The 13,547-nt window shown below is 52.9% G+C and overlaps 35 non-coding genes across 35 annotated transcripts; 19 read left to right on the top strand and 16 right to left on the bottom strand.

The window, feature by feature from the left end:
- Positions 1 to 68: 68 nt before the first annotated feature.
- trnae-cuc (transfer RNA glutamic acid (anticodon CUC)) lies at positions 69 to 140 on the top strand. Its single transcript has one exon. It is a non-coding gene; the product is annotated as a tRNA-Glu (tRNA).
- A 61-nt stretch (positions 141 to 201) lies between these two features.
- On the bottom strand, positions 202 to 288 carry trnay-gua (transfer RNA tyrosine (anticodon GUA)). Its single transcript is given in 2 exon segments — positions 202 to 237; positions 252 to 288. It is a non-coding gene; the product is annotated as a tRNA-Tyr (tRNA).
- Positions 289 to 620: 332 nt separating this feature from the next.
- trnae-cuc (transfer RNA glutamic acid (anticodon CUC)) lies at positions 621 to 692 on the top strand. Its single transcript has one exon. It is a non-coding gene; the product is annotated as a tRNA-Glu (tRNA).
- A 61-nt stretch (positions 693 to 753) lies between these two features.
- trnay-gua (transfer RNA tyrosine (anticodon GUA)) lies at positions 754 to 840 on the bottom strand. The gene is given in 2 exon segments: positions 754 to 789; positions 804 to 840. It is a non-coding gene; the product is annotated as a tRNA-Tyr (tRNA).
- Positions 841 to 1,178: 338 nt separating this feature from the next.
- Positions 1,179 to 1,250, top strand: trnae-cuc (transfer RNA glutamic acid (anticodon CUC)). Its single transcript has one exon. It is a non-coding gene; the product is annotated as a tRNA-Glu (tRNA).
- Positions 1,251 to 1,311: 61 nt separating this feature from the next.
- On the bottom strand, positions 1,312 to 1,398 carry trnay-gua (transfer RNA tyrosine (anticodon GUA)). The gene is given in 2 exon segments: positions 1,312 to 1,347; positions 1,362 to 1,398. It is a non-coding gene; the product is annotated as a tRNA-Tyr (tRNA).
- A 338-nt stretch (positions 1,399 to 1,736) lies between these two features.
- trnae-cuc (transfer RNA glutamic acid (anticodon CUC)) lies at positions 1,737 to 1,808 on the top strand. The gene has a single exon. It is a non-coding gene; the product is annotated as a tRNA-Glu (tRNA).
- A 61-nt stretch (positions 1,809 to 1,869) lies between these two features.
- On the bottom strand, positions 1,870 to 1,956 carry trnay-gua (transfer RNA tyrosine (anticodon GUA)). The gene is given in 2 exon segments: positions 1,870 to 1,905; positions 1,920 to 1,956. It is a non-coding gene; the product is annotated as a tRNA-Tyr (tRNA).
- Positions 1,957 to 2,294: 338 nt separating this feature from the next.
- Positions 2,295 to 2,366, top strand: trnae-cuc (transfer RNA glutamic acid (anticodon CUC)). The gene has a single exon. It is a non-coding gene; the product is annotated as a tRNA-Glu (tRNA).
- Positions 2,367 to 2,427: 61 nt separating this feature from the next.
- trnay-gua (transfer RNA tyrosine (anticodon GUA)) lies at positions 2,428 to 2,514 on the bottom strand. Its single transcript is given in 2 exon segments — positions 2,428 to 2,463; positions 2,478 to 2,514. It is a non-coding gene; the product is annotated as a tRNA-Tyr (tRNA).
- An 896-nt stretch (positions 2,515 to 3,410) lies between these two features.
- trnae-cuc (transfer RNA glutamic acid (anticodon CUC)) lies at positions 3,411 to 3,482 on the top strand. The gene has a single exon. It is a non-coding gene; the product is annotated as a tRNA-Glu (tRNA).
- A 61-nt stretch (positions 3,483 to 3,543) lies between these two features.
- Positions 3,544 to 3,630, bottom strand: trnay-gua (transfer RNA tyrosine (anticodon GUA)). Its single transcript is given in 2 exon segments — positions 3,544 to 3,579; positions 3,594 to 3,630. It is a non-coding gene; the product is annotated as a tRNA-Tyr (tRNA).
- A 471-nt stretch (positions 3,631 to 4,101) lies between these two features.
- Positions 4,102 to 4,188, bottom strand: trnay-gua (transfer RNA tyrosine (anticodon GUA)). The gene is given in 2 exon segments: positions 4,102 to 4,137; positions 4,152 to 4,188. It is a non-coding gene; the product is annotated as a tRNA-Tyr (tRNA).
- A 1,029-nt stretch (positions 4,189 to 5,217) lies between these two features.
- On the bottom strand, positions 5,218 to 5,304 carry trnay-gua (transfer RNA tyrosine (anticodon GUA)). Its single transcript is given in 2 exon segments — positions 5,218 to 5,253; positions 5,268 to 5,304. It is a non-coding gene; the product is annotated as a tRNA-Tyr (tRNA).
- A 338-nt stretch (positions 5,305 to 5,642) lies between these two features.
- trnae-cuc (transfer RNA glutamic acid (anticodon CUC)) lies at positions 5,643 to 5,714 on the top strand. Its single transcript has one exon. It is a non-coding gene; the product is annotated as a tRNA-Glu (tRNA).
- Positions 5,715 to 5,775: 61 nt separating this feature from the next.
- trnay-gua (transfer RNA tyrosine (anticodon GUA)) lies at positions 5,776 to 5,862 on the bottom strand. The gene is given in 2 exon segments: positions 5,776 to 5,811; positions 5,826 to 5,862. It is a non-coding gene; the product is annotated as a tRNA-Tyr (tRNA).
- A 338-nt stretch (positions 5,863 to 6,200) lies between these two features.
- On the top strand, positions 6,201 to 6,272 carry trnae-cuc (transfer RNA glutamic acid (anticodon CUC)). Its single transcript has one exon. It is a non-coding gene; the product is annotated as a tRNA-Glu (tRNA).
- A 61-nt stretch (positions 6,273 to 6,333) lies between these two features.
- On the bottom strand, positions 6,334 to 6,420 carry trnay-gua (transfer RNA tyrosine (anticodon GUA)). Its single transcript is given in 2 exon segments — positions 6,334 to 6,369; positions 6,384 to 6,420. It is a non-coding gene; the product is annotated as a tRNA-Tyr (tRNA).
- A 471-nt stretch (positions 6,421 to 6,891) lies between these two features.
- On the bottom strand, positions 6,892 to 6,978 carry trnay-gua (transfer RNA tyrosine (anticodon GUA)). Its single transcript is given in 2 exon segments — positions 6,892 to 6,927; positions 6,942 to 6,978. It is a non-coding gene; the product is annotated as a tRNA-Tyr (tRNA).
- Positions 6,979 to 7,874: 896 nt separating this feature from the next.
- trnae-cuc (transfer RNA glutamic acid (anticodon CUC)) lies at positions 7,875 to 7,946 on the top strand. Its single transcript has one exon. It is a non-coding gene; the product is annotated as a tRNA-Glu (tRNA).
- Positions 7,947 to 8,007: 61 nt separating this feature from the next.
- Positions 8,008 to 8,094, bottom strand: trnay-gua (transfer RNA tyrosine (anticodon GUA)). The gene is given in 2 exon segments: positions 8,008 to 8,043; positions 8,058 to 8,094. It is a non-coding gene; the product is annotated as a tRNA-Tyr (tRNA).
- Positions 8,095 to 8,432: 338 nt separating this feature from the next.
- On the top strand, positions 8,433 to 8,504 carry trnae-cuc (transfer RNA glutamic acid (anticodon CUC)). The gene has a single exon. It is a non-coding gene; the product is annotated as a tRNA-Glu (tRNA).
- Positions 8,505 to 8,565: 61 nt separating this feature from the next.
- On the bottom strand, positions 8,566 to 8,652 carry trnay-gua (transfer RNA tyrosine (anticodon GUA)). Its single transcript is given in 2 exon segments — positions 8,566 to 8,601; positions 8,616 to 8,652. It is a non-coding gene; the product is annotated as a tRNA-Tyr (tRNA).
- A 338-nt stretch (positions 8,653 to 8,990) lies between these two features.
- Positions 8,991 to 9,062, top strand: trnae-cuc (transfer RNA glutamic acid (anticodon CUC)). The gene has a single exon. It is a non-coding gene; the product is annotated as a tRNA-Glu (tRNA).
- A 61-nt stretch (positions 9,063 to 9,123) lies between these two features.
- Positions 9,124 to 9,210, bottom strand: trnay-gua (transfer RNA tyrosine (anticodon GUA)). The gene is given in 2 exon segments: positions 9,124 to 9,159; positions 9,174 to 9,210. It is a non-coding gene; the product is annotated as a tRNA-Tyr (tRNA).
- Positions 9,211 to 9,548: 338 nt separating this feature from the next.
- trnae-cuc (transfer RNA glutamic acid (anticodon CUC)) lies at positions 9,549 to 9,620 on the top strand. Its single transcript has one exon. It is a non-coding gene; the product is annotated as a tRNA-Glu (tRNA).
- Positions 9,621 to 9,681: 61 nt separating this feature from the next.
- On the bottom strand, positions 9,682 to 9,768 carry trnay-gua (transfer RNA tyrosine (anticodon GUA)). The gene is given in 2 exon segments: positions 9,682 to 9,717; positions 9,732 to 9,768. It is a non-coding gene; the product is annotated as a tRNA-Tyr (tRNA).
- A 338-nt stretch (positions 9,769 to 10,106) lies between these two features.
- Positions 10,107 to 10,178, top strand: trnae-cuc (transfer RNA glutamic acid (anticodon CUC)). Its single transcript has one exon. It is a non-coding gene; the product is annotated as a tRNA-Glu (tRNA).
- A 61-nt stretch (positions 10,179 to 10,239) lies between these two features.
- Positions 10,240 to 10,326, bottom strand: trnay-gua (transfer RNA tyrosine (anticodon GUA)). The gene is given in 2 exon segments: positions 10,240 to 10,275; positions 10,290 to 10,326. It is a non-coding gene; the product is annotated as a tRNA-Tyr (tRNA).
- Positions 10,327 to 10,664: 338 nt separating this feature from the next.
- On the top strand, positions 10,665 to 10,736 carry trnae-cuc (transfer RNA glutamic acid (anticodon CUC)). The gene has a single exon. It is a non-coding gene; the product is annotated as a tRNA-Glu (tRNA).
- A 486-nt stretch (positions 10,737 to 11,222) lies between these two features.
- trnae-cuc (transfer RNA glutamic acid (anticodon CUC)) lies at positions 11,223 to 11,294 on the top strand. Its single transcript has one exon. It is a non-coding gene; the product is annotated as a tRNA-Glu (tRNA).
- Positions 11,295 to 11,780: 486 nt separating this feature from the next.
- trnae-cuc (transfer RNA glutamic acid (anticodon CUC)) lies at positions 11,781 to 11,852 on the top strand. The gene has a single exon. It is a non-coding gene; the product is annotated as a tRNA-Glu (tRNA).
- Positions 11,853 to 12,338: 486 nt separating this feature from the next.
- On the top strand, positions 12,339 to 12,410 carry trnae-cuc (transfer RNA glutamic acid (anticodon CUC)). Its single transcript has one exon. It is a non-coding gene; the product is annotated as a tRNA-Glu (tRNA).
- A 486-nt stretch (positions 12,411 to 12,896) lies between these two features.
- Positions 12,897 to 12,968, top strand: trnae-cuc (transfer RNA glutamic acid (anticodon CUC)). Its single transcript has one exon. It is a non-coding gene; the product is annotated as a tRNA-Glu (tRNA).
- A 486-nt stretch (positions 12,969 to 13,454) lies between these two features.
- On the top strand, positions 13,455 to 13,526 carry trnae-cuc (transfer RNA glutamic acid (anticodon CUC)). Its single transcript has one exon. It is a non-coding gene; the product is annotated as a tRNA-Glu (tRNA).
- The last annotated feature ends 21 nt before the right edge of the window (positions 13,527 to 13,547 follow it).

Raw genomic sequence — 13,547 nt, 5'->3', positions numbered from 1 at the left:
TCTCCCGCAGCCTGCCCCGCACAGAGCAAGAGCTCAGGTGCACTCGTGTACAGCTCAAGCCCCATGTCTCCCTGGTGGTCTAGTGGTTAGGATTCGGCGCTCTCACCGCCGCGGCCCGGGTTCGATTCCCGGTCAGGGAAAGCTGATTTTTGCCCGGCGTCGGCCTGGACACGGACAAAGACACCACCAAAAAGCATGGCTTCCTTCGAGCCGGAGTCGAACCAGCGACCTAAGGATGGCCGGTTGTTCACCTACAGTCCTCCGCTCTACCAACTGAGCTATCGAAGGCCCTGGCGCTGTCATGGGACGCGAAAGCTGGTGGACACGAGAGAGCCGCATGGAAAAGGCCCCTGAAAAGAAATGTGCTCGTTTTGGCGATGAGACGTCTTCAAATAACTCAAACTCTCATCAAAATCAGTCAAATGAATACGACGAGAAAGCACTAGGTAGGTGTCTTTGTTCTGAAAACAACTAGATTATTTCATCTTGATTCAAAAGAGCAACGGCCCTTGGTGAGATTTGATTAGATAAACAGTTTCTGCTGTGAAGCCGTCTCCCGCAGCCTGCCCCGCACAGAGCAAGAGCTCAGGTGCACTCGTGTACAGCTCAAGCCCCATGTCTCCCTGGTGGTCTAGTGGTTAGGATTCGGCGCTCTCACCGCCGCGGCCCGGGTTCGATTCCCGGTCAGGGAAAGCTGATTTTTGCCCGGCGTCGGCCTGGACACGGACAAAGACACCACCAAAAAGCATGGCTTCCTTCGAGCCGGAGTCGAACCAGCGACCTAAGGATGGCCGGTTGTTCACCTACAGTCCTCCGCTCTACCAACTGAGCTATCGAAGGCCCTGGCGCTGTCATGGGACGCGAAAGCTGGTGGACACGAGAGAGCCGCATGGAAAAGGCCCCTGAAAAGAAATGTGCTCGTTTTGGCGATGAGACGTCTTCAAATAACTCAAACTCTCATCAAAATCAGTCAAATGAATACGACGAGAAAGCACTAGGTAGGTGTCTTTGTTCTGAAAACAATGGCAACTAGATTATTTCATCTTGATTCAAAAGAGCAACGGCCCTTGGTGAGATTTGATTAGATAAACAGTTTCTGCTGTGAAGCCGTCTCCCGCAGCCTGCCCCGCACAGAGCAAGAGCTCAGGTGCACTCGTGTACAGCTCAAGCCCCATGTCTCCCTGGTGGTCTAGTGGTTAGGATTCGGCGCTCTCACCGCCGCGGCCCGGGTTCGATTCCCGGTCAGGGAAAGCTGATTTTTGCCCGGCGTCGGCCTGGACACGGACAAAGACACCACCAAAAAGCATGGCTTCCTTCGAGCCGGAGTCGAACCAGCGACCTAAGGATGGCCGGTTGTTCACCTACAGTCCTCCGCTCTACCAACTGAGCTATCGAAGGCCCTGGCGCTGTCATGGGACGCGAAAGCTGGTGGACACGAGAGAGCCGCATGGAAAAGGCCCCTGAAAAGAAATGTGCTCGTTTTGGCGATGAGACGTCTTCAAATAACTCAAACTCTCATCAAAATCAGTCAAATGAATACGACGAGAAAGCACTAGGTAGGTGTCTTTGTTCTGAAAACAATGGCAACTAGATTATTTCATCTTGATTCAAAAGAGCAACGGCCCTTGGTGAGATTTGATTAGATAAACAGTTTCTGCTGTGAAGCCGTCTCCCGCAGCCTGCCCCGCACAGAGCAAGAGCTCAGGTGCACTCGTGTACAGCTCAAGCCCCATGTCTCCCTGGTGGTCTAGTGGTTAGGATTCGGCGCTCTCACCGCCGCGGCCCGGGTTCGATTCCCGGTCAGGGAAAGCTGATTTTTGCCCGGCGTCGGCCTGGACACGGACAAAGACACCACCAAAAAGCATGGCTTCCTTCGAGCCGGAGTCGAACCAGCGACCTAAGGATGGCCGGTTGTTCACCTACAGTCCTCCGCTCTACCAACTGAGCTATCGAAGGCCCTGGCGCTGTCATGGGACGCGAAAGCTGGTGGACACGAGAGAGCCGCATGGAAAAGGCCCCTGAAAAGAAATGTGCTCGTTTTGGCGATGAGACGTCTTCAAATAACTCAAACTCTCATCAAAATCAGTCAAATGAATACGACGAGAAAGCACTAGGTAGGTGTCTTTGTTCTGAAAACAATGGCAACTAGATTATTTCATCTTGATTCAAAAGAGCAACGGCCCTTGGTGAGATTTGATTAGATAAACAGTTTCTGCTGTGAAGCCGTCTCCCGCAGCCTGCCCCGCACAGAGCAAGAGCTCAGGTGCACTCGTGTACAGCTCAAGCCCCATGTCTCCCTGGTGGTCTAGTGGTTAGGATTCGGCGCTCTCACCGCCGCGGCCCGGGTTCGATTCCCGGTCAGGGAAAGCTGATTTTTGCCCGGCGTCGGCCTGGACACGGACAAAGACACCACCAAAAAGCATGGCTTCCTTCGAGCCGGAGTCGAACCAGCGACCTAAGGATGGCCGGTTGTTCACCTACAGTCCTCCGCTCTACCAACTGAGCTATCGAAGGCCCTGGCGCTGTCATGGGACGCGAAAGCTGGTGGACACGAGAGAGCCGCATGGAAAAGGCCCCTGAAAAGAAATGTGCTCGTTTTGGCGATGAGACGTCTTCAAATAACTCAAACTCTCATCAAAATCAGTCAAATGAATACGACGAGAAAGCACTAGGTAGGTGTCTTTGTTCTGAAAACAATGGCAACTAGATTATTTCATCTTGATTCAAAAGAGCAACGGCCCTTGGTGAGATTTGATTAGATAAACAGTTTCTGCTGTGAAGCCGTCTCCCGCAGCCTGCCCCGCACAGAGCAAGAGCTCAGGTGCACTCGTGTACAGCTCAAGCCCCATGTCTCCCTTGTGGTCTAGTGGTTAGGATTCGGCGCTCTCACCGCCGCGGCCCGGGTTCGATTCCCGGTCAGGGAAAGCTGATTTTTGCCCGGCGTCGGCCTGGACACGGACAAAGACACCACCAAAAAGCATGGCTTCCTTCGAGCCGGAGTCGAACCAGCGACCTAAGGATGGCCGGTTGTTCACCTACAGTCCTCCGCTCTACCAACTGAGGTATCGAAGGCCCTGGCGCTGTCATGGGACGCGAAAGCTGGTGGACACGAGAGAGCCGCATGGAAAAGGCCCCTGAAAAGAAATGTGCTCGTTTTGGCGATGAGACGTCTTCAAATAACTCAAACTCTCATCAAAATCAGTCAAATGAATACGACGAGAAAGCACTAGGTAGGTGTCTTTGTTCTGAAAACAATGGCAACTAGATTATTTCATCTTGATTCAAAAGAGCAACGGCCCTTGGTGAGATTTGATTAGATAAACAGTTTCTGCTGTGAAGCCGTCTCCCGCAGCCTGCCCCGCACAGAGCAAGAGCTCAGGTGCACTCGTGTACAGCTCAAGCCCCATGTCTCCCTGGTGGTCTAGTGGTTAGGATTCGGCGCTCTCACCGCCGCGGCCCGGGTTCGATTCCCGGTCAGGGAAAGCTGATTTTTGCCCGGCGTCGGCCTGGACACGGACAAAGACACCACCAAAAAGCATGGCTTCCTTCGAGCCGGAGTCGAACCAGCGACCTAAGGATGGCCGGTTGTTCACCTACAGTCCTCCGCTCTACCAACTGAGCTATCGAAGGCCCTGGCGCTGTCATGGGACGCGAAAGCTTGTGGACACGAGAGAGCCGCATGGAAAAGGCCCCTGAAAAGAAATGTGCTCGTTTTGGCGATGAGACGTCTTCAAATAACTCAAACTCTCATCAAAATCAGTCAAATGAATACGACGAGAAAGCACTAGGTAGGTGTCTTTGTTCTGAAAACAATGGCAACTAGATTATTTCATCTTGATTCAAAAGAGCAACGGCCCTTGGTGAGATTTGATTAGATAAACAGTTTCTGCTGTGAAGCCGTCTCCCGCAGCCTGCCCCGCACAGAGCAAGATCTCAGGTGCACTCGTGTACAGCTCAAGCCCCATGTCTCCCTGGTGGTCTAGTGGTTAGGTTTCGGCGCTCTCACCGCCGCGGCCCGGGTTCGATTCCCGGTCAGGGAAAGCTGATTTTTGCCCGGCGTCGGCCTGGACACGGACAAAGACACCACCAAAAAGCATGGCTTCCTTCGAGCCGGAGTCGAACCAGCGACCTAAGGATGGCCGGTTGTTCACCTACAGTCCTCCGCTCTACCAACTGAGCTATCGAAGGCCCTGGCGCTGTCATGGGACGCGAAAGCTGGTGGACACGAGAGAGCCGCATGGAAAAGGCCCCTGAAAAGAAATGTGCTCGTTTTGGCGATGAGACGTCTTCAAATAACTCAAACTCTCATCAAAATCAGTCAAATGAATACGACGAGAAAGCACTAGGTAGGTGTCTTTGTTCTGAAAACAATGGCAACTAGATTATTTCATCTTGATTCAAAAGAGCAACGGCCCTTGGTGAGATTTGATTAGATAAACAGTTTCTGCTGTGAAGCCGTCTCCCGCAGCCTGCCCCGCACAGAGCAAGAGCTCAGGTGCACTCGTGTACAGCTCAAGCCCCATGTCTCCCTGGTGGTCTAGTGCTTAGGATCCGGCGCTCTCACCGCCGCGGCCCGGTTTCGATTCCCGGTCAGGGAAAGCTGATTTTTGCCCGGCGTCGGCCTGGACACGGACAAAGACAACACCAAAAAGCATGGCTTCCTTCGAGCCGGAGTCGAACCAGCAACCTAAGGATGGCCGGTTGTTCACCTACAGTCCTCCGCTCTACCAACTGAGCTATCGAAGGCCCTGGCGCTGTCATGGGACGCGAAAGCTGGTGGACACGAGAGAGCCGCATGGAAAAGGCCCCTGAAAAGAAATGTGCTCGTTTTGGCGATGAGACGTCTTCAAATAACTCAAACTCTCATCAAAATCAGTCAAATGAATACGACGAGAAAGCACTAGGTAGGTGTCTTTGTTCTGAAAACAATGGCAACTAGATTATTTCATCTTGATTCAAAAGAGCAACGGCCCTTGGTGAGATTTGATTAGATAAACAGTTTCTGCTGTGAAGCCGTCTCCCGCAGCCTGCCCCGCACAGAGCAAGAGCTCAGGTGCACTCGTGTACAGCTCAAGCCCCATGTCTCCCTGGTGGTCTAGTGCTTAGGATCCGGCGCTCTCACCGCCGCGGCCCGGTTTCGATTCCCGGTCAGGGAAAGCTGATTTTTGCCCGGCGTCGGCCTGGACACGGACAAAGACAACACCAAAAAGCATGGCTTCCTTCGAGCCGGAGTCGAACCAGCGACCTAAGGATGGCCGGTTGTTCACCTACAGTCCTCCGCTCTACCAACTGAGCTATCGAAGGCCCTGGCGCTGTCATGGGACGCGAAAGCTGGTGGACACGAGAGAGCCGCATGGAAAAGGCCCCTGAAAAGAAATGTGCTCGTTTTGGCGATGAGACGTCTTCAAATAACTCAAACTCTCATCAAAATCAGTCAAATGAATACGACGAGAAAGCACTAGGTAGGTGTCTTTGTTCTGAAAACAATGGCAACTAGATTATTTCATCTTGATTCAAAAGAGCAACGGCCCTTGGTGAGATTTGATTAGATAAACAGTTTCTGCTGTGAAGCCGTCTCCCGCAGCCTGCCCCGCACAGAGCAAGAGCTCAGGTGCACTCGTGTACAGCTCAAGCCCCATGTCTCCCTGGTGGTCTAGTGGTTAGGATTCGGCGCTCTCACCGCCGCGGCCCGGGTTCGATTCCCGGTCAGGGAAAGCTGATTTTTGCCCGGCGTCGGCCTGGACACGGACAAAGACACCACCAAAAAGCATGGCTTCCTTCGAGCCGGAGTCGAACCAGCGACCTAAGGATGGCCGGTTGTTCACCTACAGTCCTCCGCTCTACCAACTGAGCTATCGAAGGCCCTGGCGCTGTCATGGGACGCGAAAGCTGGTGGACACGAGAGAGCCGCATGGAAAAGGCCCCTGAAAAGAAATGTGCTCGTTTTGGCGATGAGACGTCTTCAAATAACTCAAACTCTCATCAAAATCAGTCAAATGAATACGACGAGAAAGCACTAGGTAGGTGTCTTTGTTCTGAAAACAATGGCAACTAGATTATTTCATCTTGATTCAAAAGAGCAACGGCCCTTGGTGAGATTTGATTAGATAAACAGTTTCTGCTGTGAAGCCGTCTCCCGCAGCCTGCCCCGCACAGAGCAAGAGCTCAGGTTCACCCGTGTACAGCTCAAGCCCCATGTCTCCCTGGTGGTCTAGTGGTTAGGATTCGGCGCTCTCACCGCCGCGGCCCGGGTTCGATTCCCGGTCAGGGAAAGCTGATTTTTGCCCGGCGTCGGCCTGGACACGGACAAAGACACCACCAAAAAGCATGGCTTCCTTCGAGCCGGAGTCGAACCAGCGACCTAAGGATGGCCGGTTGTTCACCTACAGTCCTCCGCTCTACCAACTGAGCTATCGAAGGCCCTGGCGCTGTCATGGGACGCGAAAGCTGGTGGACACGAGAGAGCCGCATGGAAAAGGCCCCTGAAAAGAAATGTGCTCGTTTTGGCGATGAGACGTCTTCAAATAACTCAAACTCTCATCAAAATCAGTCAAATGAATACGACGAGAAAGCACTAGGTAGGTGTCTTTGTTCTGAAAACAATGGCAACTAGATTATTTCATCTTGATTCAAAAGAGCAACGGCCCTTGGTGAGATTTGATTAGATAAACAGTTTCTGCTGTGAAGCCGTCTCCCGCAGCCTGCCCCGCACAGAGCAAGAGCTCAGGTGCACTCGTGTACAGCTCAAGCCCCATGTCTCCCTGGTGGTCTAGTGCTTAGGATCCGGCGCTCTCACCGCCGCGGCCCGGTTTCGATTCCCGGTCAGGGAAAGCTGATTTTTGCCCGGCGTCGGCCTGGACACGGACAAAGACAACACCAAAAAGCATGGCTTCCTTCGAGCCGGAGTCGAACCAGCGACCTAAGGATGGCCGGTTGTTCACCTACAGTCCTCCGCTCTACCAACTGAGCTATCGAAGGCCCTGGCGCTGTCATGGGACGCGAAAGCTGGTGGACACGAGAGAGCCGCATGGAAAAGGCCCCTGAAAAGAAATGTGCTCGTTTTGGCGATGAGACGTCTTCAAATAACTCAAACTCTCATCAAAATCAGTCAAATGAATACGACGAGAAAGCACTAGGTAGGTGTCTTTGTTCTGAAAACAATGGCAACTAGATTATTTCATCTTGATTCAAAAGAGCAACGGCCCTTGGTGAGATTTGATTAGATAAACAGTTTCTGCTGTGAAGCCGTCTCCCGCAGCCTGCCCCGCACAGAGCAAGAGCTCAGGTGCACTCGTGTACAGCTCAAGCCCCATGTCTCCCTGGTGGTCTAGTGCTTAGGATCCGGCGCTCTCACCGCCGCGGCCCGGTTTCGATTCCCGGTCAGGGAAAGCTGATTTTTGCCCGGCGTCGGCCTGGACACGGACAAAGACAACACCAAAAAGCATGGCTTCCTTCGAGCCGGAGTCGAACCAGCGACCTAAGGATGGCCGGTTGTTCACCTACAGTCCTCCGCTCTACCAACTGAGCTATCGAATGCCCTGGCGCTGTCATGGGACGCGAAAGCTGGTGGACACGAGAGAGCCGCATGGAAAAGGCCCCTGAAAAGAAATGTGCTCGTTTTGGCGATGAGACGTCTTCAAATAACTCAAACTCTCATCAAAATCAGTCAAATGAATACGACGAGAAAGCACTAGGTAGGTGTCTTTGTTCTGAAAACAATGGCAACTAGATTATTTCATCTTGATTCAAAAGAGCAACGGCCCTTGGTGAGATTTGATTAGATAAACAGTTTCTGCTGTGAAGCCGTCTCCCGCAGCCTGCCCCGCACAGAGCAAGAGCTCAGGTTCACCCGTGTACAGCTCAAGCCCCATGTCTCCCTGGTGGTCTAGTGGTTAGGATTCGGCGCTCTCACCGCCGCGGCCCGGGTTCGATTCCCGGTCAGGGAAAGCTGATTTTTGCCCGGCGTCGGGCTGGACACGGACAAAGACACCACCAAAAAGCATGGCTTCCTTCGAGCCGGAGTCGAACCAGCGACCTAAGGATGGCCGGTTGTTCACCTACAGTCCTCCGCTCTACCAACTGAGCTATCGAAGGCCCTGGCGCTGTCATGGGACGCGAAAGCTGGTGGACACGAGAGAGCCGCATGGAAAAGGCCCCTGAAAAGAAATGTGCTCGTTTTGGCGATGAGACGTCTTCAAATAACTCAAACTCTCATCAAAATCAGTCAAATGAATACGACGAGAAAGCACTAGGTAGGTGTCTTTGTTCTGAAAACAATGGCAACTAGATTATTTCATCTTGATTCAAAAGAGCAACGGCCCTTGGTGAGATTTGATTAGATAAACAGTTTCTGCTGTGAAGCCGTCTCCCGCAGCCTGCCCCGCACAGAGCAAGAGCTCAGGTGCACTCGTGTACAGCTCAAGCCCCATGTCTCCCTGGTGGTCTAGTGGTTAGGATTCGGCGCTCTCACCGCCGCGGCCCGGGTTCGATTCCCGGTCAGGGAAAGCTGATTTTTGCCCGGCGTCGGCCTGGACACGGACAAAGACACCACCAAAAAGCATGGCTTCCTTCGAGCCGGAGTCGAACCAGCGACCTAAGGATGGCCGGTTGTTCACCTACAGTCCTCCGCTCTACCAACTGAGCTATCGAAGGCCCTGGCGCTGTCATGGGACGCGAAAGCTGGTGGACACGAGAGAGCCGCATGGAAAAGGCCCCTGAAAAGAAATGTGCTCGTTTTGGCGATGAGACGTCTTCAAATAACTCAAACTCTCATCAAAATCAGTCAAATGAATACGACGAGAAAGCACTAGGTAGGTGTCTTTGTTCTGAAAACAATGGCAACTAGATTATTTCATCTTGATTCAAAAGAGCAACGGCCCTTGGTGAGATTTGATTAGATAAACAGTTTCTGCTGTGAAGCCGTCTCCCGCAGCCTGCCCCGCACAGAGCAAGAGCTCAGGTTCACCCGTGTACAGCTCAAGCCCCATGTCTCCCTGGTGGTCTAGTGGTTAGGATTCGGCGCTCTCACCGCCGCGGCCCGGGTTCGATTCCCGGTCAGGGAAAGCTGATTTTTGCCCGGCGTCGGCCTGGACACGGACAAAGACACCACCAAAAAGCATGGCTTCCTTCGAGCCGGAGTCGAACCAGCGACCTAAGGATGGCCGGTTGTTCACCTACAGTCCTCCGCTCTACCAACTGAGCTATCGAAGGCCCTGGCGCTGTCATGGGACGCGAAAGCTGGTGGACACGAGAGAGCCGCATGGAAAAGGCCCCTGAAAAGAAATGTGCTCGTTTTGGCGATGAGACGTCTTCAAATAACTCAAACTCTCATCAAAATCAGTCAAATGAATACGACGAGAAAGCACTAGGTAGGTGTCTTTGTTCTGAAAACAATGGCAACTAGATTATTTCATCTTGATTCAAAAGAGCAACGGCCCTTGGTGAGATTTGATTAGATAAACAGTTTCTGCTGTGAAGCCGTCTCCCGCAGCCTGCCCCGCACAGAGCAAGAGCTCAGGTGCACTCGTGTACAGCTCAAGCCCCATGTCTCCCTGGTGGTCTAGTGGTTAGGATTCGGCGCTCTCACCGCCGCGGCCCGGGTTCGATTCCCGGTCAGGGAAAGCTGATTTTTGCCCGGCGTCGGCCTGGACACGGACAAAGACACCACCAAAAAGCATGGCTTCCTTCGAGCCGGAGTCGAACCAGCGACCTAAGGATGGCCGGTTGTTCACCTACAGTCCTCCGCTCTACCAACTGAGCTATCGAAGGCCCTGGCGCTGTCATGGGACGCGAAAGCTGGTGGACACGAGAGAGCCGCATGGAAAAGGCCCCTGAAAAGAAATGTGCTCGTTTTGGCGATGAGACGTCTTCAAATAACTCAAACTCTCATCAAAATCAGTCAAATGAATACGACGAGAAAGCACTAGGTAGGTGTCTTTGTTCTGAAAACAATGGCAACTAGATTATTTCATCTTGATTCAAAAGAGCAACGGCCCTTGGTGAGATTTGATTAGATAAACAGTTTCTGCTGTGAAGCCGTCTCCCGCAGCCTGCCCCGCACAGAGCAAGAGCTCAGGTGCACTCGTGTACAGCTCAAGCCCCATGTCTCCCTGGTGGTCTAGTGGTTAGGATTCGGCGCTCTCACCGCCGCGGCCCGGGTTCGATTCCCGGTCAGGGAAAGCTGATTTTTGCCCGGCGTCGGCCTGGACACGGACAAAGACACCACCAAAAAGCATGGCTTCCTTCGAGCCGGAGTCGAACCAGCGACCTAAGGATGGCCGGTTGTTCACCTACAGTCCTCCGCTCTACCAACTGAGCTATCGAAGGCCCTGGCGCTGTCATGGGACGCGAAAGCTGGTGGACACGAGAGAGCCGCATGGAAAAGGCCCCTGAAAAGAAATGTGCTCGTTTTGGCGATGAGACGTCTTCAAATAACTCAAACTCTCATCAAAATCAGTCAAATGAATACGACGAGAAAGCACTAGGTAGGTGTCTTTGTTCTGAAAACAATGGCAACTAGATTATTTCATCTTGATTCAAAAGAGCAACGGCCCTTGGTGAGATTTGATTAGATAAACAGTTTCTGCTGTGAAGCCGTCTCCCGCAGCCTGCCCCGCACAGAGCAAGAGCTCAGGTGCACTCGTGTACAGCTCAAGCCCCATGTCTCCCTGGTGGTCTAGTGGTTAGGATTCGGCGCTCTCACCGCCGCGGCCCGGGTTCGATTCCCGGTCAGGGAAAGCTGATTTTTGCCCGGCGTCGGCCTGGACACGGACAAAGACACCACCAAAAAGCATGGCTTCCTTCGAGCCGGAGTCGAACCAGCGACCTAAGGATGGCCGGTTGTTCACCTACAGTCCTCCGCTCTACCAACTGAGCTATCGAAGGCCCTGGCGCTGTCATGGGACGCGAAAGCTGGTGGACACGAGAGAGCCGCATGGAAAAGGCCCCTGAAAAGAAATGTGCTCGTTTTGGCGATGAGACGTCTTCAAATAACTCAAACTCTCATCAAAATCAGTCAAATGAATACGACGAGAAAGCACTAGGTAGGTGTCTTTGTTCTGAAAACAATGGCAACTAGATTATTTCATCTTGATTCCAAAGAGCAACGGCCCTTGGTGAGATTTGATTAGATAAACAGTTTCTGCTGTGAAGCCGTCTCCCGCAGCCTGCCCCGCACAGAGCAAGAGCTCAGGTGCACTCGTGTACAGCTCAAGCCCCATGTCTCCCTGGTGGTCTAGTGGTTAGGATTCGGCGCTCTCACCGCCGCGGCCCGGGTTCGATTCCCGGTCAGGGAAAGCTGATTTTTGCCCGGCGTCGGCCTGGACACGGACAAAGACACCACCAAAAAGCATGGCTTCCTTCGAGCCGGAGTCGAACCAGCGACCTAAGGATGGCCGGTTGTTCACCTACAGTCCTCCGCTCTACCAACTGAGCTATCGAAGGCCCTGGCGCTGTCATGGGACGCGAAAGCTGGTGGACACGAGAGAGCCGCATGGAAAAGGCCCCTGAAAAGAAATGTGCTCGTTTTGGCGATGAGACGTCTTCAAATAACTCAAACTCTCATCAAAATCAGTCAAATGAATACGACGAGAAAGCACTAGGTAGGTGTCTTTGTTCTGAAAACAATGGCAACTAGATTATTTCATCTTGATTCAAAAGAGCAACGGCCCTTGGTGAGATTTGATTAGATAAACAGTTTCTGCTGTGAAGCCGTCTCCCGCAGCCTGCCCCGCACAGAGCAAGAGCTCAGGTGCACTCGTGTACAGCTCAAGCCCCATGTCTCCCTGGTGGTCTAGTGGTTAGGATTCGGCGCTCTCACCGCCGCGGCCCGGGTTCGATTCCCGGTCAGGGAAAGCTGATTTTTGCCCGGCGTCGGCCTGGACACGGACAAAGACACCACCAAAAAGCATGGCTTCCTTCGAGCCGGAGTCGAACCAGCGACCTAAGGATGGCCGGTTGTTCACCTACAGTCCTCCGCTCTACCAACTGAGCTATCGAAGGCCCTGGCGCTGTCATGGGACGCGAAAGCTGGTGGACACGAGAGAGCCGCATGGAAAAGGCCCCTGAAAAGAAATGTGCTCGTTTTGGCGATGAGACGTCTTCAAATAACTCAAACTCTCATCAAAATCAGTCAAATGAATACGACGAGAAAGCACTAGGTAGGTGTCTTTGTTCTGAAAACAATGGCAACTAGATTATTTCATCTTGATTCCAAAGAGCAACGGCCCTTGGTGAGATTTGATTAGATAAACAGTTTCTGCTGTGAAGCCGTCTCCCGCAGCCTGCCCCGCACAGAGCAAGAGCTCAGGTGCACTCGTGTACAGCTCAAGCCCCATGTCTCCCTGGTGGTCTAGTGGTTAGGATTCGGCGCTCTCACCGCCGCGGCCCGGGTTCGATTCCCGGTCAGGGAAAGCTGATTTTTGCCCGGCGTCGGCCTGGACACGGACAAAGACACCACCAAAAAGCATGGCTTCCTTCGAGCCGGAGTCGAACCAGCGACCTAAGGATGGCCGGTTGTTCACCTACAGTCCTCCGCTCTACCAACTGAGCTATCGAAGGCCCTGGCGCTGTCATGGGACGCGAAAGCTGGTGGACACGAGAGAGCCGCATGGAAAAGGCCCCTGAAAAGAAATGTGCTCGTTTTGGCGATGAGACGTCTTCAAATAACTCAAACTCTCATCAAAATCAGTCAAATGAATACGACGAGAAAGCACTAGGTAGGTGTCTTTGTTCTGAAAACAATGGCAACTAGATTATTTCATCTTGATTCAAAAGAGCAACGGCCCTTGGTGAGATTTGATTAGATAAACAGTTTCTGCTGTGAAGCCGTCTCCCGCAGCCTGCCCCGCACAGAGCAAGAGCTCAGGTGCACTCGTGTACAGCTCAAGCCCCATGTCTCCCTGGTGGTCTAGTGGTTAGGATTCGGCGCTCTCACCGCCGCGGCCCGGGTTCGATTCCCGGTCAGGGAAAGCTGATTTTTGCCCGGCGTCGGCCTGGACACGGACAAAGACACCACCAAAAAGCATGGCTTCCTTCGAGCCGGAGTCGAACCAGCGACCTAAGGATGGCCGGTTGTTCACCTACAGTCCTCCGCTCTACCAACTGAGCTATCGAAGGCCCTGGCGCTGTCATGGGACGCGAAAGCTGGTGGACACGAGAGAGCCGCATGGAAAAGGCCCCTGAAAAGAAATGTGCTCGTTTTGGCGATGAGACGTCTTCAAATAACTCAAACTCTCATCAAAATCAGTCAAATGAATACGACGAGAAAGCACTAGGTAGGTGTCTTTGTTCTGAAAACAATGGCAACTAGATTATTTCATCTTGATTCCAAAGAGCAACGGCCCTTGGTGAGATTTGATTAGATAAACAGTTTCTGCTGTGAAGCCGTCTCCCGCAGCCTGCCCCGCACAGAGCAAGAGCTCAGGTGCACTCGTGTACAGCTCAAGCCCCATGTCTCCCTGGTGGTCTAGTGGTTAGGATTCGGCGCTCTCACCGCCGCGGCCCGGGTTCGATTCCCGGTCAGGGAAAGCTGATTTTTGCCCGGCGTC

Source organism: Sardina pilchardus, chromosome 6 (genome assembly GCF_963854185.1).
Source record: "Sardina pilchardus chromosome 6, fSarPil1.1, whole genome shotgun sequence".
Taxonomy (NCBI): Eukaryota; Metazoa; Chordata; class Actinopteri; order Clupeiformes; family Clupeidae; genus Sardina; species Sardina pilchardus.
This window is presented reverse-complemented; position numbering and strand designations above follow the sequence as displayed.